Source organism: Equus przewalskii, chromosome 6 (genome assembly GCF_037783145.1).
Source record: "Equus przewalskii isolate Varuska chromosome 6, EquPr2, whole genome shotgun sequence".
In the NCBI taxonomy this organism is placed as follows: domain Eukaryota; kingdom Metazoa; phylum Chordata; class Mammalia; order Perissodactyla; family Equidae; genus Equus; species Equus przewalskii.
In genome coordinates, this window is record NC_091836.1 from 48,124,408 (window position 1) to 48,143,825 (window position 19,418).

Here is a 19,418-nt window from a genome sequence, read left to right on the forward strand (position 1 = left end):
GCCTTCTCTCTTTTTTCTTAGTGAGGCCGGCTAAGGGTTTGTCAATTTTGTTCCTCTTCTCAAAGATCCAGCTGTCAGTTTCATTCATCATTTCTAGCATTTTGGGGGTTCCTATTGCATTTATTTCCCCTCTAATGTTTATTATTTCCCTCGTTCTGCTGACTTTGGGCTTTGTTCTTTTGCTAGTTCTGTTAGGTGTAGTTTAAGATTGCTTATTTGAGATTTTTATTTTTTGTTAAGGTGGGCCTCTATTGCTATGAATTTCCCTCTCAGGACAACTTTTGCTGCATCCCATAGGAGTTATATGATGTATTTTCATTTTCACTTGTCTCCAGGTATTTTTGATTTCTCCTTTAATTACACTGGGTGTTCAGTAGCATGTTGTTTAGTCTCCATATATTTGTCACTTCTCAGCATTTTGCTTGTTGTTTTCTTCTAATTTTGTAGCATTAGGTCAGAAAAGATGCTCGATATGATTTCAATCTTCTTAAATTTATTGAGATTTGCCTTGTTTCCCAACGTGTGGTCTATCTTTGAGAATGTTGCATGTGAACTTAAGAAGAATGTGTATTCATCTGGTTTTGGATGGAGTGTTCTAAATATATCCATTAAGTCCTTCTGGTCTAGTTTTTCATTTAATTCCACTATTTCCTTGTTGACTTTCAGTCTGGATGATCTATCCTTTGATGTCAGAGGGTTTCTCCCTGTAGGTCTGTTAATAGTTGCTTTATGTACTTTGGTGCTGTGTTAGGTGCATATATATTCATAAGTGTTATGTCCTCTTGGGGGAGTGTCCCTTTTATCAGTATTTGCTGCCCCTCTTTGTCTCTCTTTGCCTTTTCATCTTGAAGTCTACTTTGTGTGATATAAGTATTGTGACACCTGCTTTGTTTTGTTGGTCATTAGCTTGGAGTATCATCTTCCATCCCTTCACTCTGAGTCTGTGTCTGTCTTTAGAGCTGAGAAATGTTTCCTGGAGACAGCATATTGCTGGGTTTTGTTTTTCAATCCATCTTGCCACTCTGTGTGTTTTCATTGGAGAATTCAATCCGTTTACATTTAGAGGGATTATTGATATACGAGGGCTTGATACTGCCATTTTAAGACGTATTGTATGGTTGTTCTTTCTTTTTTTCTTATCCTGTGTATTTCCGACTTCCGATTCTATGATGCTTTTCTCAGTTTTCTGTGATTCTCATTTGTGTGTCTGTTCTGATTTTTTTTTAGTGCTTACCATGTGATTTGTATAAAAGATTTCATAAATGACATAGTCCATTTTCTCCTAGCCACTTATTCCCTTAGTTTAAGCAGGTGCCCCCCCTTATTTAAATTCTTGTTTAAATTTAAATTATTGTTATCAAAACTTATTGCATTTTGTGTTGTGAGTGTGTGATTCAAACGAAGTGATTATAGTTATTCTTGGTGCTTTCCTTCCATTTATCTTTAATGTTATAATTAAGTGTTTAGTAACCTGTTCTGATAGCTGCAATTTTCTGATTTTGTCTATTCATCTCTTTGCTCAAGGCTTTCTAAACCCTTCTTTTCATGTCTGAGGGCCTCCTTGATCATTTCTTGAAGGGGTGGTCTTATGGAAATGAAGTCCCTCAGCTTTTCTTTCTTCATATGGGAAAGTTTTATTTCTCCATCACAGCTGGAGGATGGTTTCACCGGATAGAATATTCTTGAGTGAAAATTTTTGTCTTTCAAAAGTTTGAATATATTATTAAACTCTCCTAGCCTGTAAGGTTTCTGCTGAGAAATCTGCTGAAAGCCTGATAGAAACTCCTATTAGGTTATTTTCTTCTGCCTTACTGCCCTTACTATTTTTTTCTTTTTCATTGAATTTTGCCAGTTTTATTAATATATGCCTTGGAGAAGGTCTTTTTACAATGAAACAATTAGCACTTCCATTAGCTTCATTTACATGTAATTCCAGCTGATTCCCCCGGTTGGGAAGTTTTCAGCGATTATTTCTTTGAACAAGCTCACTGCTCCCTTCTCCCTCTGGAATATCTACAATGCTTATGTTGCATTTGCTAATTCAGTCAGGTATTTCTCAAGGGTTTCTTCATTTCTTTTTAGTCTTAGTTCTCTCACCTCCTCCATCAGAAACATTTCTATATTTCTATTCTCTAAATTATTGATTCTCTTCTCCATAATATCAGCTCTGTTTATTAAGTATTCCAGATTTTTCTTTATCTCACTAATTGTGTTTTTCATCTGTAACACTTCTGATTGGATTTTATTTTATATCTTCAGTCTCTTTTGTGAAGAATTCCTTGTGTTCATTAATTTTATTCCAGATTTTATTGAACTGTCTTTCTGAATTCTCTTGTAACTCGCTGAGTTTATTTATGGTAACTATTTTGAATTCTCTGTCATTTAGATTTTAAATTTCTGTGACTTCTTGATTGATTTCTAGATACTTGTCATTTTCCTTCTGGTCTGGAATGTTAGTCTACTTCTTTACGATATTTGATGGGGTGGACTTTTCCCACTAAATAGGGGTACTATGTGGTTGCACATTCCACTGGCCACCACTCGGGGTGGCGGGAGCTGTGTTTTCTGGGCCCACCATGACCCCTGGCAGTTGTTCCTATTGTTGGTAGCTGTGCCACCAGGGCCCATCTCTGTTTGCCTGCTGGCTGCTGCTGCTTTACACACATAGGCACAGGCACTCTGTCAGGGATCCCCTGCTCTGACTGGCCAGCAGAGCCTATGCACCAGGCAGGAGGGGTGCTTTCTTTCATGCATGTGGGCCTGCACACTTCTGCTCTGCAAATACTGTCTGCCTCATTGGGCTGCTTGGCTTGGTGGGGACACCCTTGCTATTGCCTTGGTGTAGAGCATTCCCACAGGCTGAGGCAACTCCAAGAGTGAGAGTGTTCCCATGGATGGCTGCCTTTCCCCCCTTCTTCTCAGAGTCATGTGCCAGGCACCACATGAAGTCCCACACCCAAATGGCTGCCACTCGGGAGGGAGAAGAGATCTGCTTACCTCCTTCCACTGCCTGCTGGGGGGTGGGGACTTTGCACCCCGACCTCCAGACATATGGCTGCTTGGATCTCTCAGACATCTATTGTCTCTTGTGAACGTCCTCTCTTGGTTTAGGAACATCCTTTTCATTGTATCTTAGAGGGAGACTAGGGGAAGATCTCACTCTGCCATGATGCTGACGTCACCTCATTTTTGATATTTGACTCTCAATAAGGTTTAGATACCTGCTCACCCTGTCTGGCCCACAATGGATAAAGAAGTCAGGAAGGTTGACACATGCATCTTTTCTTTTTGTGTGAACTCTTAGGAGGGTCAAACCTTGGAAATCTGCAGCCTTTACACAAATACACCTTAAAGTTCAAGCTATTCTCCCTCACACAAGCCGCTCCAGCCTGCTTAGCCTTGCCCTGCTCTCCTTAGAAAGTATCTGTGAGCAATGAACATATTCTTATTCACTTGATGCATGTGGCAACATAGTCGTGGCATCCAATCCTATTTTTGTAGGGTGTTAATCCTGACCCCCAAAAGGCCCTGATACAACAGAAGATAACATATAGAAAATGTCTTTTGGGTGACAAATGGGTATTCAGGTGATGGAATTTTTATAAGATGAGAAAAAGAAATCCAAAACCAGAGAAAACATAATCTTTTTAGATGCATTAGACAAAAAAGAAAACTTTGAAACCACCCACGTTGCTCTAGCAGTAGAACTCACACATTCAAATGGGATAGTCTCAAAAGGGAAAACCCAGCAGCAGAGGTGAATGGATGGTTTCTGTTCTGATGTATAAAGAGCTCTCTGAGTGATCTCATCTTCACAACAAGAAAAAACAACCACCTGAAAAGCAACACTTCTCCTTAGATCCAAGCGAGATTTGAGATGACATAACAAACCAATGCTTCCCAAATGAGAAACTGAGAAGTATGGAGAATTACTGCTTACCTGGAGGAGAAGCAATTGCTGCCAGCAACCCCTGGAAACACATGTCCTGTTACAATGAATTTGCTGGAGATACAGTTTGGAGTAGTTTGAGAGTTAAAAGCATCAGGGAGTCCAGTCTTAGGGAACCTGCAAAATGTATGTATATTTCCACTAGTAACCCAAGGACGTTCTCATTTTGAAGACTGGAAAAAACTGTCTCATGCTTCATGCAGGAAAGCACGGTAAAACTTTTTCCTATATGCACAAAGTTTTCTATGCTCTGTTAACTTAGGCTATCACCCAAAGGAATCTAATTGGCCAAAACTTTATCTGATCGAGGAAAGAGCTATAAGACAACTCCCAGATCCTTCAGAATTTCTCTGACAATAGGGGAGGAATGAACGCTAAGAACTTGTTCTGAAGCTCATAGTCCAGAGATTCTGTCTCATCGAAACATTACAGCTTCTTTTTTCTGAGCAAGACTCACCCTGAACTAACAAATGTTGCCAATCTTCCTCTGTTTGCTTGAGGAAAATTAGCCCTGAGCTTACGTCTGTGCCAATCGTCCTCGATTTTCTATGTGAGTAACTGCCACAGCATGGCTGAAGAGTGGTGTAGGTTTGCACCCAGGATCTGAACCTGCAAACCTGAGCCACTGAGGACGTCAGCATCATGGCAGAATGAACTTTCCTGGTAATCTTCCCCCTCCAACACACAATGAAAAAGCATTCATACTCCAACAGAGGACATCCAAACACAACACAAATAACGTTGGAGAGACACAAGCAGCCCTACTACAGAGGGTGGAGGGGCTGGAGCCCCCCTCGGAGGAGGTAGAATGGGGTAAGAGAAGACTTCACCCCACCCAAAGGCCACAATCGGGGAATGCCAGAAGCCTCTGAGAGGGAAGGTACCAGGGAGGGGACGTTCATGTGTGGGAGCACCAAGCATCCCAGAGGGCCCATGCAGCCTAGAGGGAGGACGTCTACTGGGGCAAGAGCTTTTGCAGGAGGTGACCTCATCAAGCCAACACACCAGGGGAGCGGATGGTGAGAGCAGAGGTGGAAAACCCGGAGAGCATGCAGGAGAAAGAACACCTCCCAGAACCCAGCAGCATTGCTACAGACCCTGGGATTCCAGCTGAGGGCAGATGGCTCAGCATACATGGCTCTTGACCACCACCCAGTGGCCATAGGAGGTAATTTCAACTCAATAATACCAGGATGCAGAAAAACAGAGTGACCCCTTCTAGCAATATCAGAAATTATATCAAATTTCCAGAAGAGAGAGAAAACTGAGAAGTACCTGGAAATCAGTCCTGAGGACAAAGAAATATGTTGACTAAATGATGATGAATTCAAAATAGCTATCATCAAAAAACTCAACGAGGTAAAAGACAATGTAGAGAAACAACTCAAGGAGTTCAGGAGCTACTTCATAAAAGTGATTGAAACTATAAAGGAGAATGAAATAGAAATATTAGAGATGGAAGACACAATGGAAGAAAGAAAAGAAAAACGCATCCCTGAACACTCAAGCAGACATCACAGAGGAGTGTATCAGGGGCCAGCCCTGTGGTGCAGTGGTTAAGTGTGCACGTTCTGGTTCGGCAGCCCAGGGTTCACCAGTTCGGACCCCATTTGTGGTCATGGCACCACTCAGCAAGCTATGCTGTGGCACGCATCCCATATATAACGTAGAGGAAGACAGGCATGGATGTGGGCTCAGGGCCAGTCTTCCTCAGCAAAAAGAAGAGGATTGGCAGCAGATGTCAGCTCAGGGCTAATCGTTCTCAAAAAAAAAAAAAAGAAAAAGAGGAGCTTATCAGCATAATCCAAGATAGACATGTTGAAATGCTCCAGACAGAGGAGGAGACAGAACGAAGGCTAGAAAGAAATGAAGGAAGTCTCCAAGAAATATCTGACTCAATTAGGAAATGCAACATAAGAATTACAGGTATTCAAGAAGGAGAATGGAGCAGAAAGTGTGTTCAAATAATAGCAGAGAACTTCCCAAACCTAGATAAAGGGATGGAAATCCATGTGGAAGAGGCTTCCAGATCTCCTAGATATGTCAATGTAAAAAGACATACTGCAAGGCATATAGTAGTAAAACCGGGAAAAATGAATGACAAGGAAAGAATACTAAGGGCAGCAAGGCAGAAGAAAATAACCTGCAAAGGAACCATCATCAGTCTTTCAGCGGATTTCTCTGCAGAAACCTTACAGGTGGGGAGAGAATGGAATGCCATATTCAAATCTTTAAAAGACAAAAATTTTCAGCCAAGAATACTCCATCCAGCAAAAATATCCTTCAGATATGGTGGAGAAACAAAAACTTTGCCAGACAAACCAAAGCTAAGGGAGTTCAAACCAGAAGACCCCCACCAAGAAATCCTCAAGAAGGCCCTCATACCCGGAAATAAAAACAAAAACAGGGAGAAAGGGGTTACAAAGCTCAGAGTAAGAAGATAAGTAGATAGACAGAATCAGAATAGGATAGCAAATACTCAAGTATAGAATTAAAGATAAAGGGAAGGAAAATACTGAAAACAAAGATAACCTTGTCATTTTAACCACCAGCTCACAACACAAGATGGAATAAGATGTGACAAAAACCACTTACGAGGGGAAGAGGAAAGAGATTGAATCGGTTTAGACTAAGGAAATAAGAGGCCATCAGAAAATGGACTATCTTATACACGAGATTCTGAACACAAACCCCTAAACAAAAAAGCAGAAAGAGACGCAAATAACGAATAAGGACAAAACAAAGAAACACCTCATAACAAACTACATCATTCAATGGGTAGAACAAAGCACACAGGACAAGAAACAAAGGAAATGCAGGAGAACCAGAAAACGAGTGATAACATGGCAGCATTAAGCCCTCCTATATCGATAATCACCCTAAGTGTAAATGGATTGAATTCTCCAATAAAAAGACACAGAGTGGCAGGATGGATTAAAGAATAAGAGCCAACAATATGCTGCCTCCAGGAAACACATCTCAGATCCAATGACAAACACAGGCTCAGAGCCAAGGGATGGAACATGATACACCAAGCTAATGGCAAACGAAAGAAAGCAGGTGTTTTATACTTACATCAGAAAAACTGGACTTCAAGATAAGACAGGTAAAGAGAGACAAAGAGGGGCACTATGTAATGATCAAAGGGACACTCCACCAAGAAGAAATAACACTTACAGATATCTATGCACCCAACACAGGAACACCAAAGTTCATAAAGAAGCTATTAACAAACCTAAAAGTAGATATTAATACTAACTCAATAGTAGGGGACCTCAACACTCCACTCACATCAATGGATAGATCATCTAGACAGAAAGTCAACAAGGAAACAGTGGAATTACATGAAAAGCTAAACCAGTTGGACTTAATAGACATATATAGAACACTCCATCCCAAAACAGCAGAATACACAGTCTTCTCAAGTGCACATGGAACATTCTCAAGGATAGACCATATGTGGCGAAACAAGGCAAGCCTCAATAAATTCAAGAAAATTGAAATAATAACAACCATCTTTTCTGATCACAAAGCTATAAAGCTAGAAATTAATCAAAAGAAAAAAGCGGAGAAAAGCACAAAGATGTGGAGACTAAACAACATGCTATTGAACAAGCAATGGAGCATTGAACAAATTTAAGGACAAATAAAAAATATCTGTGGAGAAATGAAAGTGAAAACATACTATACCAACTCACATGAGATGCAGCAAAAGGCATATTAAGAGGGAAATTCATCGCAATACAGGCACACCTTAATAAGCCAGAAAACTCCCAAATCAGCAATCTCAAATTACACCTAACTGAACTAGAAAAAGAAGAACAAACAAAGCCTAAAGTCAGCAGAAGGAGAGAAATAATAAAAATCAGAGCAGAGATAAACGCTATTGAAACAAAAAAGGCGGTAGAAAGGATCAATGAAACCAAGAGCTGGTTCTTTGAGAAGATAAATAAAATTGACAAACTCCTAGCCAGACCTACAAAGAAAAAAAGAGAGAAAGCTCAAATGAACAAAATCAGAAATGAAAGAGGAGAAATAACAACAGACTCCACAGAAATACAACAGATTATAACAGAACACTACAAAAAACTATATGCCAACAAAATGGATAACCTAGAGGAAATGGATAAATTCTTAGACTCTTACAACGTCCCAAAGCTGAGTCTAGAAGAAACAGACAATCTTAATAGACCCATCACAAGGAAAGAGAGTGAAACAGCAATCAAAAGCATCCCAAAGGATAAAAGCCCAGGACCAGATGGCTTTCCTGGGGAATTCTACTAAACTTTCAGACAGGATTTAATACCTATCCTTTTCAAGCTATTCCAAAACTTTAGGGAGGATGGAATACTTCCTAACACATTCTACGAGGCCAACATCACGCTGATACCAAAGCCTGACAAGGACAGCACGCAAAAGGAGAACTACAGGCCAATATCGCTGATGAACATAGACGCAAAAATTCTCAACAAAATATTGGCAACCTGAATTCAGCAATACGTGAAAAGGATCCTATATCACAATAGAGTGGGATTCATACCAGGGACACAGGGATGGTTCAACATCCGAAAATCAATCAATGTGATACACCATCAACAAATGGAGGAATAAAAATCACAGGATCATATCAATAGATGCAGAGAAAGCATTTCACAAGATCCAACAGCCATTTATGATAAAAAACTGTGAAAAAAATAGGGATAGAAGGAAATTGCCTCAACATAATAAAGGCCATATATGACAAACCCACAGCCAACATCATACTCAATGGGCAGAACTGAGCGCCATCCCCCTGAGGACAGGAATAAGACAAGGATGCCGACTATCACCACTCTTATTCAACATAGTACTGGAGGTTTTGTCCAGAGAAATTAGGCAAGAGAAAGGAATAAAAGGAATCCAAATAGGGAGGGAAGAAGTGAAACTCTCACTGTTGGCAGAAACATGATCTTATATATAGAAAACTCCAAAAAATCCTTTGGGAAACTAATAGATAAATTAACAACTACAGTAAAGTTGCAGGGTACAGAATCAACTTACAAAAATCAGTTGCTTTTGTATACTCCAATAACGAACTTACAGAAAGAGAACTCAAGAATATAATTCCATTTGCAATCACAACTAAAAAAATTAAGTACCTAGGAATAAATTTAACCAAGGAGGTGAAGGACTTATACAATGAAAACTCTAAGACATTACTGAGAGACATTGATAACGACTTAAAGAGATGGAAAGAGATTCCTTGCTCATGGATTGGAAGACTAAACATAGTGAAAATGTCCATACTACCCAAAGCAATCTACAGATTCAATGCAATCCCAAGCAGTATCCCAATGACATTCTTCACGGAAAGAGAGCACAGAATCCTAAAATTTATATGGGGCAATCAAAGACCCCAAAGTGCTAAGCCAATCTTGAGAAAAAAGAACAAAGCTGGACGTATCACAATCCCTGACTTCAAAATGTACTACAAAGCCATAGTGACCAAAACAGCATGGTACTGGTACAAAAACAGGCACACAGATCGATGGAACAGAACTGAAAGCCCAGAAATAAAACCACTCATCTATGGACAGCTAATCTTCGACAAAGGTGCCTAGAACATACAGTGGAGAAAAGATAGTCTCTTCAATAAGTGGTGTTGGGAAAACTGGACAGCCGCACACAAAAGAATGAAGGTAGACCACTATCTCACACCATACACAAAAATAAACTCAAAATGGATCAAAGACTTGAAGACACATCCTGAAACTATAAAACTCCTGGAAGATAATATAGGTAGTACACTCTTTGACACTGAACTAAAAAGGATCTTTTCAAATACCATGTCCTCTCAGACTAGGGAAACAAAAGAAAAAATAAATAAGTGGGAATTCATCAGACTAAAGAGCTTCTGAAACACAAAAGAAACTAAGATCAAAACAAAGGGACAACCCACCAAGTGGGAGAAAATATTTGCAAATCATGTATCTGACAATGGGTTAATCTCCATAATATATAAGAAAGTCACACAGCTGAACAATAAGAAAGCAAACAACCCGGTCAAAAAGTGTGCAGAGGAGATGAACAGACATTTTCCAAAGAAGATATACAGATGGCCAATAAACACACGAAAAGATGTTCAACATCACTAATCATCAGGGAAATGCAAATCAAAACTACACTAAGATACCACCTTATGCCTCTTCAAATGGCTATAATCACTAAGACTAAAACCAACAAATGTTGGAGAGGGTGTGGAGAGAAGGGAACCCTCACACACTGCTGGTGGGAATGCAAACTGCTGCAGCTACTCTGGGAAACAGTATGGAGATTCCTCAAAAAACTAAAAATAGAACTACCATATGACCCAGCTATCCAGCTACCCCATTTGAAATCAACAATCTACACAACTAGAATGATCCACAACTAAAAATACGTAACTATGTGCTGGGGGGGATTTGGGGAGAAAAAAAAAGCAGGGAAAAAAACCCCACAAAGATTGGCAACAGTTGTTAAAAAAAAAAAGAAATCAACAATCCAAATTAACATATGCACTCCTATGTTCACTGCAGCACTATTCACAACAGCCAAGACATGGAAGCAATCCAAGTGCCCACTGACCAATGATTGGATAAAGAAGATGTAGTATATATATACAATGGAGTACTACTTAGCCAGAAGAAAGACATATTCATCCCATTTCCAATACTATGGAAGGACCAAGAGGGAATTATGCTAAGCGAAATAAGCCAGTCTGAGAAAGACAAACACTAGATGGTTTCACTCATATGTGGAATATAAACAAATACTTGGACAAAGAAAACAGTTCAGTGGTTACCAGGAGAAGAGGGGAGGCACAGGGAGTGAAGGGGCACACTTATGTGGTGACAGACAAGAAATAATGTACAGCTCAGGGCTGGCCCGGTGGCACAGCGGTTAAGTCTGCACGTTCCACTTCAGTGGCCAAGTGTTCGCCAATTGGGATCCCAGGTGTGGACACGGCACTGCTTGGCAAGCCATGCTGTGGCAGGCGTCCCATGTATAAAGTAGAGGAAGATGGGCACAGATGTTAGCTCAGGACCAGCCTTCCTCAGCAAAAAGAGGAGGATTGGCAGCAGATGCCAGCGCAGGGCTAATCTTCCTCCAAAAAGAAAAAAAGGAGAAAAAAACAAATAATGTACAACTGACATCTCACATTGATGTAAACTATTATGAACTCAATAGAAAAAGAAACTGCAAATAAAACAACAATGATGTGTCATCAAACGCTTGTTAAATGAGTAGAACTCAAAACAGAACACCAAATATTGGTGAAGATGCAAAGCCACAGGTAAGCCTCATTCATAGCTAGAGGAAATGGAATTAGGTCCACCTACAGTGAAAGACAGGAACGTTCTTTCAAATCAAAATGCACTGTTCCTATGTAGAGTGAGATCCAACAATCATACTGTTGCTATTTTTCCAAATGAGTTGAAAACACACAAAACCTACACATGAATGTTTGTTGGCACTTTATTCACAATTGGCAACAGTTAGCATTTTAAGCAAGATGTCCTTCAAGAGTTGAACAGAAAAAACAAACAGGGGTGCATCCATACAATGAAATACTGTTCAGTGATACAAAGAAATGAGGTATCAAGCCATGAAAACACATGGAGGCACTTTGAAAGTCTATTGCTAAGGGAAAGAAGATGTGAGAAGTCTATGTAGTGTGTGATTCCAAGAATATGACAATTAGGAAAAGACAAACCAGGAGCCAGTAGAAAGATCTTTGTGAAGGATTTGGGGGTCGGGGGAGGGATGAGTCAATAGGTGGAGCACAGAGGAGTTTCAGGGAAGTGAAACTACACTCCATGACACAGAAATGATGGATCCATGTCATTATATATTTGCCAAAACCCAGTGTGTAACACACAGTCAAGGCTAATGTGCACCGTGCACTGTAGTTTGTCCAATTCACCCCTTTTTTAACTGAAACAGGACATCTCTCATTCAACACATTTCAATAAGCCAGTGTGGTGCTCTGTGAGCCTGAGACCCATAAGGGAGGGGAAACTTCCATCGAATGCCTTGTTGGAGAGCACAGCACTGTATCATCTGAGAAGTGCCATGGTCACTCCCAGTAGTGTCGGAACTCCAAGGTAGATAGAATGTCCTGGTGGGTCCTCGTATTGTAGACCTAGTAATGTACAGACAAGCGTTACCTTCATTCCTATTTTGAGTATCTCTGAGTCAAGAGATTCTCAGAGTTCTTTTAGTACAAAGGGGCCTCTCGTAGACAATTGTCCAAGAGTTTGTGAACATATTCAGATGAGACCAACTTTTGGCCAATAGAAAGATGACTGCCTGAAGTTTGGTTAGCCCTGGTGACACCTGGGTTTGATTCTTCATCAGGGATGTCCCAATTAAGGGATGAAGAGCAGCAACTCTCCACTGAGCTCCGCAGGTATGAATGTGTATTGTTGTCCTTCAAGTCTATGCACTCCCCAGTGCTGTGCACTCAGTTAATCCCGAGGAACTACCCCGGGAACCACGGTGTCTGAGAGAGGGGAGACCTCCTCCAGCACCCCAGCATCTTTCGAGGAACTGAAGAAAGAAATGCCATGCTCCTCTTGCAGGTGACATAACCTGCGGGGCCAAGGTTAGGCTCCATTATATCACAGGTAGGTGCCAGTCACTGGGCTGAGCTGACAGGGTGCTGTCTTGGGGGTCAAAGGCATAACAGGCACCTCGGTAGAGGGTCATAAGCTCAGTGCTTATGAGAGCCTCTATTTTCAAGAGATCTCAGTTCCTCGACATAACAGCAGATCTAATGGCATATAGTTTGGGGCCTAGGGCAGTTTCTTCATAGGATACCTATGGACAACTTAAGGCCCTCCTCCAGAGAGCATCACACCACTGCCATCAGGGTCACATGCCTCCTCCATGACAACTGGTTGCTTTAAAGAGTTTAAGGAACCCAGGCTTAAGTGGGGTTTGAACTAATCCCTTTGCTGTGCCAAACTCAGACTGTGGGTGTTGTCCACTCTAACCCAGAGGGTCAGGATCTTTGTTGCAATAGATGCAGGGGTGGCAGCAGCTGCAGTTACCTGGGGCCCTGGTGAGCCCTCTGTGATCTTGCTACCTACTGGCAGCATTTTCCTGTCTCTTCTCTTTCTCTCTGAATAATTGCTCTTTAACTAGGGACCATCAGGGGGCTCAGCTCATTCACACTATAATCATCCAATTAACCCCAGGTCCCCACTAATGTCAAGGAAACTCCAGCCTCAGGCTCACCTTCACTCTAAACACACAGATTCCACTAAAGACACTGACAGAGGCCACATTCCTGCTCCCAAGGACAAGGAAAAACTGCCCCAAATTACCAAACCTGCCAACTTGGTGTTCTCTGTAGTTAGAACCCAGTGTGCTGGGTCAACAATGCAACACAGGGCAGCACAGCGCCCAGGAGGAGCTGCCCAGCAAGCAGCAGCCCACAGTGCAGGAGCCTCCAGGCTTTCTCATCAGCCTGTCCAGGTAAGAAGGCCCAGGGGAAAAGGGAGGGTGAGGCTTAAGTTTACAATAGTCAAGCAGCAAATCTGTGCACCCTGGCCACTCATTACAACAGCAAACTTGGGTGAGGAAAATAAGCATTCACACTGGCTTGTTTTTACATAAAGAAACACGAACAGGATGGTGAAGGAGTGATCAACACTGGTCACGTAGGGAGGGTGGAGTCAGAGCAGAGGAGTGGGGCAGGATGTGCAGGCAGGGAGTCTCCTTAAGGGAGTTTCCTCTCTTAGGAATTTCTTAAACCTTCTCTTGCACTATCTATTTAAAATAAGAAGAGAAATTTATATACACCTTATTTCCTATGCTTGATCATTATTTTTAAATAACTTTTTCTTAAAAGTTAATTTCATTTTAACATTTCTATATAGGAAACCACTCCAAGGTTTAATCCTTTAGCACTCACGGCGATAAAGCTGCAAACCATAAAAAATTTACAAATCCCTTTCCAACACAAAGGACAAAGGACCTCACAGTTTGTCCCTCCAGTATATTTACATTGTGGATATTATCAGCATGGAGTAGCATATTGTAATCCATTAGGGGTTTGCAATTAAGCCCTGAAATAAACTAGGAATTCCAGAGATGTTCATGAACTTTGACCTGTTTCGTCATATCAATGAAAACAGGAACTCAAGGGGTCCTTCCTCACACCATTAAAACAGGAATTCATCCACCTTAGGAACAGCATAGCCTTTTAAATGTCAAAGTCCTCTAGGGACACAGATGATGAGGATCAAGGCTGCCCAGGGAGAGAAGGAAGCCCAAGGCGTCCTGCCCTATGGACCCACCTACATCATCCTCCAGGAAGCATAGGACGTCCTGACCTGACCACTCTGATTCTTATCTAAAGTTACAGGACCACCCAATAACCACACCCCACCTGCACTGAGACCATTTTAATTACTTTTTCACATAATCTTTCCCTTGTCTTGTATAGAGATAACTCACACACCTATGCCTTATAAATTTAGCCCTACCCTCAACCCATTTTTGCATCTCTTCCCTGCCCATGGATCCTATCCCCATAATGCAGCTCCTACTGCCCATGGGTCCTGTCCCCATGCTATTCTCTGAATAAAGGAACATGACTGCCAGACCTTGAGAGTCCACGAAATCTTTCCTTTGACTCCTTGGCTCGCCAAGCCCGCATCAAAAGACACACAAAAACTCACCTAAAAATGGAATACACACTTGAGAGCGTACATACACACATCTCACATCTTGAGGTTCTCTTGCCTAAATGGAACACAAATTTTATTCGGTTCCACAATTTTCTTCCCTTACTCACATAATAACTCTCCATCAACTTAGATTTTAAAACTCCAAGAGCAAACAAATCTAGAATAGGAGGGCTGCAGCCTTCAATTGATAAACGGATCCAAGGAGACACAAATATGCAGATCAGCTAATAGAAGCTTCCTGCTTGCCTACAGTTCAAAAGGAAAACCCACACTCAGAAAGTTAACCATATTCCCAAACTTGCAGTCTAGGCTCTCCTGGTTGAGATGTAACCCCTGGAGGGGGTCGGTCCCTGGTGAAGGAGGGTGGGGACCTGAGAAGCCACAGGAATGAAGTCTGGGAGCTCCAGAGGACAAATAGGTTTAATAGGACGAATTGGGCTGTTAAAAGCCCTGGAATAATCAACCCTTCACTAACTAGGCTTCCTCTACAGTTTCCAATCCTACAAGGCCCTGGGTGATTTATATTGGGCCGTATTAACTACTTTATTTGGGTGCTAAGGTCCCTGGGGTCCCAATTTGTCAAGCCAATTTGTAAGTGGCAGAGACTTCATTTAATTTTAACTCTGATCAATTAGCTCTGATCACAGGTTCAGAACTCCTCAGCTCACTATGGGATATTTTATGATAATAAGTGTTATGACCATGGAGAATTTAGGCAGGACCACAGTTCTGATGGCTAAAGATGAAATACTTGTCCAATTTGTCCTCCATATTATATTCATTAACATCCCTAAGATCATCAGGGGCACCTTCCTTAAATTTAGTGGGTTCCAAGGTATAACTGTAATATGACACCTAGCGCCACCAGGGTTCTGAGCCTCCCCTATAACAACTGGTTGCTTTATAGGGTTTAAACCCTGGGCTTAAGTCAGGTTTGAACCAATCCCTTGTGTCACAGGGGTGCCATGGGTGTTGTCCTCTACAACCCTGAAGGTCAGGATCTTTGGGGCAGCAGAGGCAGGGGCAGCAGCAGAGGTACTGGAAGGGCCTGGGGAGCCCTCTGGTGTCAGGAGCGTGGACTCAGCCTGCCACCTACTGCCTGCCTTTCCCCTCACTTCTCTTTTTCTTTAAATGACAGCTCTTTCAAGAGTGACCATCTGATGGACCCACCTCTTGCAAAAGGTATAGTCCCTGTCCACCCCCATCCCTGGAGTATGTCAGGGCCCACCCAGCCTCTGTCACAGCTTCACTCTAACACACAGAAAGATCCCACCAGAAACACGACCCAGGACTCATTTAAGGAGGCCCCAATCCATAATCCTGCTCCCAAATGCCTATAAATTCTTCAAACTGCCAGCACTGGGCAGCTGAACCTAGAACTGTGGCTTAGAGCTATAGGGTCAGCAATGCAACATGGGGCCACTGAGCTCACAGCACGAGCTCCCCAGCAAGCTGCACCCACAGTGCCTGTCACCACAAGGCGGTAGAGCCAGTAAGCAAGTCAGAGCAGAATAAGACAAATCCACGGGTGGGGTCATGTCTGGACATGCTGCGCAGGGCGCCAACTGTTATGGTCACCTGCAGAGGGGTGGTTCCCTTGTTGACACTGATGCCAGGGTGGCACACACACACACAGACAGGCTAGGAAAAGGCTCAGGACTCACATAAGAGAGGTCTGAGGGGAGGGCAGGGCCAGCCTCTCAAGCAGCTCTGACAGGGCTCAGAAAGCAAGGAATGGAGCCTGGCCTGGGGCTTCACTGGCCCTGGGGGTGGGGCCGGGGCAAGAGCTCCTCACACAGGCAGGGGCTGGGGTGGTCGGAATCTCCTGTCCGCTCTAGAGGAGAGAGCACCCAGGCTTCCTCCTCAGCTTGTCCAGGTGGGGGCACAAGGGGAGGAGAGTGGGGTGAGACCTAAGCTGTGAGCAGTCACCCAAAATGTAGAGACGGACTACTCTTTACAGGGACAAATGTGCTTAAGAAAAATATGCATTCCCATTGATCTACATAAAGAAAGACTGACAGGAGTCTCAAGAAATGATCAACGGCCGGCCCTGTGGCCGAGTGGTTAAGTTCGTGCACTCTGCTTTGGCAGCCCAGGGTTTCGCTGGTTCCGATCCTGGGCACAGACATGGCACCACTCATCAAGCCATGCTGAGGTGGCATCCCACATGCCACAACTAGAAGGACCCACAACTAAAAATATACAATATGTACCAGGGGGCGTTGGGGAGAAAAAGGAAAAATAAAATCTTTTTTTAAAATTTTATTTCATTTTATTTATTTTTTTTTAAAGATTTTATTTTTCCTTTTTCTCCCAAAGCCCCCCAGTACATAGTTGTGTAGTTTAGTTGTGGGTGCTTCTAGTTGTGGCATGTGGGATGCCGCCTCAGCATGGCCTGACGAGCGGTGCCATGTCCACGCCCAGGATCCGAACTGGTGAAACCCTGGGCAGCGGAAGCGGAGCGCACGAACTCAACCGCTCGGCCATGGGGTCGGCCCCAAAATCTTTTTTTTTTATTAAATTTTATTTTTTTCCTTTTTCTCCCCAAAGCCCCCTGGTACATGTTGTATATTTTTAGTAGTGGGTCCCTCTAGTTGTGGCATGTGGGACGCTGCCTCAGCATGGTTTGATGAGCAGTGCCATGTCAGCGCCCAGGATTCGAACCAACGAAACACTGGGCCACCTGCAGTGGAGTGCGCGAACTTAACCACTCGGCCACCGGGCCAATCCCGAAAAATAAACTCTTTAAATAAAAAAAAGGAAATGATCAGAACTGTATTGGGGGCGGCTAGATTAACAGCACTGGAGGGGACAAGGCTATATTGGCAGTGAGTCTTCTAGAGTTCGACTTTGCTATCTTACAGATTCATTTCAACTAAACAAATTTATGTATATGTAGGGGAGGAAGACATCTCCACTACCCACTCTAGGTCCTTCTGCCTGGACAATGAATTAAATTCACATGAGACAGAATAACAGGAGAAAATCAAACAGAGCTTTATAACATGTATACATGGGAGAGACCCAGAAAAACTGAGTAGCTCCCCAAAATGGCAGAGTTTCTCACCTTAAATACCCTCCTCAGCTAAAGACAAAGGAGGATGCTGGGGGTGGGGAGAGTCAGTTTTAGGAGGTTCCAAGAAAAGCCCAATAAAAAAGAGTAAGGTCATTATGCAGATTTGAGTCCTTGTCTTCTACACTGAGAAGAGTTTCTAGAGAGAAGGTCATCCCCCCTTCTTCCTGGTACAGAGAGGGAGACACCTTTACAGATGGAGATTTCCTTTACAAATGGACATGTCTCTTACAAAGGCTAAATTCTACTTTTCAAAGTTTCTGAAAACTAACTCTGATGTGACAGCATTTGTATGTTCTGAAATGTGAGTGACCATAATTGTGACCGGTGCCTGGAGAATGTCCCTCCAAATTGATGCTCTCCAAATAGTATGGCCTTGAATGTGAAAATTGTCCCACTTCCACTGGCCCAACCAAACCACTAGCCTGTTAGCAACTGCCCATGAGTCAGTAAAAATGTGGACAAGAGGCTTGTCATGGGCAACGGGACTCTGCACAGCCATTTGTACTGCCACCAGCTCAGCAAGCTGAGCCAACCCTGACTTGCCATCTTTGAGGAGTGGCGCCACTGGCAGGAAGGCACACTACTGCTCTCCATCAGGCTCCACCATGTCCAGTGGTGGCATTGCTGTCTGAAGTACACGGACTCTTAGTAGCTCCATCAGCTCTTCCCAGGGTCCACCCAGGCCACCAGAGGCATAGGCAATGGGGGTGCTGTCACCAGTTCCTCAAGGTCCACGGGGTGAGGCTCAGGGAAGTCACATCCTCCTGTAATTTAGAAAGATCTGCCATGTCAGGTTTAGCCCATTCCTGAAGGTACCATTTCCATTTTAGCAAAGAGGCATTGGTGGCCATGCCGAGCCACTGTTGGGAGGCATCCCTTTTCCATGATGTGACAGGAATGTGGGCATGCAGGAGACCAGGCTCCTGTCCTGTGAAGGCCTCTGTTTCTAACAAAGCCCAATGAGTGGGCAGAATTTGATGTTCCAATGGGGTATAGCAGGCAGCTGGGGGAGGCAGCCCTCTGTTCTAGAAGCCCATAGGCAACAAGGAGGAGGCATGTATCGTCCAAGGGTCCAGGACTCATAGTCCATGGTGGCCAGTGCCTCAATCTGAAGGAGGAGCCAGGAGCACCCAAGGGGAGAGCTTGATGAACTGACCTTTACACCAGCTGTAAGTCTTGCTGTTGAGATTCTACCTGATGAATTGTGGGGGATTGTGTGACTGCGTGAATGAGTCTGAGAGTGATGGCTAAGTGTGGTGTGTGTTGCTCCAAAATGTGAAGAGACCTAAGATGTGTTGGGCTTGTAGCTCGATTGGAGGCTGAATAGTTAAGAATTGATGTTCATTTGCAAGTGAAATTTCCCAGCCTTGAGAGGACCCATGAAGTCCCAGAAATTTAACAGTTGTGGCTGCCTTTGAATTTTATGTGGGGCCATAGCTCATCCTCTACCTTGTAGGTGGGTCACCAGCCATGCTAGGCTCTCATGCACCACATCCTCTAAAGCGCCCCGAGTTAGAATGCCATCAATATAGTGTCTGACAGTGCGAGGGGACACTGTAAGGGCATCCAGGTTTTGCCAGCAAAGATTGCGGGCAATAGCCTGGCTGTTAACCTCACCCATAGGCAGCCGGGTAAAGGTATGTTGGGTCCCTTCAAATATGCAAACAATTTGACTGGG

General features: G+C 43.1%; 1 protein-coding gene and 1 long non-coding RNA gene across 13 annotated transcripts in view; one reads left to right on the forward strand and one right to left on the reverse strand.

Moving 5' to 3' along the window:
• LOC103545992 (zinc finger protein 709-like) overlaps positions 1-19,418 on the reverse strand; it is a 515,885-nt gene that overhangs the window by 42,413 nt on the left and 454,054 nt on the right. For 3 of the 12 annotated variants that reach the window (XR_011541452.1, XR_011541458.1, XM_070625405.1), the window contains one exon: positions 3,941-4,066. The exons of the other annotated variants lie outside the window; for them this stretch is intronic. The gene's annotated coding sequence lies outside the window, so the exon portion shown is untranslated. The remainder of the gene's footprint in view (positions 1-3,940; positions 4,067-19,418) is intronic. 12 annotated transcript variants of the gene reach the window in all.
• LOC139084135 (uncharacterized) overlaps positions 1-19,418 on the forward strand; it is a 38,136-nt gene that overhangs the window by 17,874 nt on the left and 844 nt on the right. Inside the window, exon 4 of the long non-coding RNA XR_011541483.1 lies at positions 12,326-15,846. This is a non-coding gene — a long non-coding RNA (uncharacterized lncRNA). The remainder of the gene's footprint in view (positions 1-12,325; positions 15,847-19,418) is intronic.